At 43.3% G+C, this 2,089-nt stretch overlaps 1 protein-coding gene across 1 annotated transcript in view; it reads right to left on the reverse strand.

The window, feature by feature from the left end:
- IPO11 (importin 11) overlaps nt 1-2,089 on the reverse strand; it is a 350,536-nt gene that overhangs the window by 294,459 nt on the left and 53,988 nt on the right. The window lies entirely within an intron of this gene.

A 2,089-nucleotide genomic window follows, 5' to 3' on the forward strand; every position in this document is an offset into this window, starting at 1 on the left:
GGGCGGGGGGGGGGAGGGCCTGTGCCCCGCATTCCGCACAGGGTGGTCTGGGGCCAGGACTGTGCCAAGCTCTTCCTGGCGGGGTGGGACTGTGCTGTGAAGGGGCTACGGCAAATTTGTGGCTGCAGCCCTGCCCCGCCAGGAAGAGCTTCGTGCAGCCCCGGTACCCCACGCTGATCCAGCAGCCACATGCCCCCCCTACCCTCCCAGACAAGCGGCAGGAACCACTGAATGAGCAGGTGAGTCCCAGACAAGCTACCAGACCAGCGGCATCCAGCTGAGCAGTGCACAGCAACAGAAGCCGCTCCCCCCACCATGCCCTCCAGACAAGCCATGACTCCATGCTGCACCCTCTGTGCCCCAGCTGGGCAGTGCTTGCACCTGCCCCTGCCCCAATCCCAGCCCCACACCCCCTCAACACGGGGACCTTGATCTGCCCCCCCAGCTCCTTCCCTTGCCCCCTCCCCTTCCACCACACCAGACTTACCAGCTGGAGGCAGCTCTCCAAGACAAGCTGTGCTCATCGCTGTCTATACTGTGCCATGCTGCAGCTGAGTGCACGCAAGGGCCATTTATCAGCCAGATTAATTGGCCTGATATGGCTGATTTCTGATATAGTAAATTTTCTTTATATCAGTGCCGATCCGATGTGCTGGTGCACCTCTAGGTCCAACTTAGTAGAAATTGATAACCTCCTGTTCCGGAGGAAAGTAATTCAATCAAAATTGGGGCTTTCTGATAACCAATAATGAACAGTTTAACAGGATTTTCCTGTTAATTATTGTTTGGATAACTCTCTTGATTTACAATGCTTTGAAGATACTGAGCTAAAGGCTATAAAAGGGGACTGAAGTGGCTAATGGGACACTTCAAGAAGGAGAAATCATTCTTACAAGAACTGCTACTGTGCCCATTTGATCTTCTGGTAAATAAATCCACACCTTGACAAGCTGACAGACTGAGACTGCCTCTTTGGCTGTATTGTTGAGATACTATCACTTTTATAGCTAAATATACTGGACTTTGTTTTGCTTTAGGCTCATTTAATAGTGAACAGTTGTAGTACATAAAGCCTTTCTCTGTCACTGATCATATGAGCTGTCATGTCAATCTTTTATACACTAGTCCTGAATCCCATTTCATGATTTAACAGTCCATAATTATGGCAAACTGGTTGAGAATCACTGATCTATACTATATATACTCCCCCTCCCTCCCACCCACTACTAACTCATTACATTACAATAAATAAGTAAATTTTCAAATACAGTTAAATAAATGAAGCTCCAGTCATTGATCTGAAGTAACTAGATGAAGTAACTAGATAAAAAGAAAAAAAAAGTTATACAAACACAGTAATTTAATTTGGTTAGGAATATATGCAACTAGTATGGCTTAAAATATGAACACTTTCACAGATCTTAGAAAGTGTTGCTCAGAAGTTTATAAGCTACTATTTTACCATTAAGAAATCCAACCCTGATTTTAAAGTAACCTTTAAAAATCAGGATAACTTCCAGGAAAACAGAAAGCACACACCAATCTGTGCAGTGAAATCTCTGTGCATATCCTTTCATTTATATTTTTTTAACTTAACTAAAGCTCTCTTCAAAACTCAGATTCCCTTTTCACTCAATCACACTATAGTAATATCTTTTAGTGACACGTACCCAAATCACCAAGCATTTAAATATATTCACTGTGAAAATAAGCAGTCTTATGCTTTTACCAATGGATCAAGTAGAAGACAGACTATTCAAGACTATCCAAACATAAGATGTAACTAACTGGTTAAAAATAAATAAAATAGTTTGGGCACATGTAATATATTTGAGGGGTATCCAAAATGTTTAAAGTAAGGTGGTATCAGCAGCTGTCAGGTTCACAACACAGGAAGAACAATAAAACCAAAAAAGTTTGTTAATAATTATGTGTTGAGACATTTTTTCTGGAACTAATAAGCATCTCACATGATGCAACGGTGACATCTACTGGATGTTAAAAGCCCATCCACTCCTACAGCAAAATACAAAATAACTGTAGCTAAGAGGGGGGGGGGGGGGGGGTATGGAGGGGGGGGTGCGCTTTT

The sequence above is a fragment of the Gavialis gangeticus genome, unplaced genomic scaffold (genome assembly GCF_001723915.1).
Source record: "Gavialis gangeticus isolate Ggan-Ray unplaced genomic scaffold, GavGan_comp1, whole genome shotgun sequence".
NCBI classification, from domain to species: Eukaryota; Metazoa; Chordata; order Crocodylia; family Gavialidae; genus Gavialis; species Gavialis gangeticus.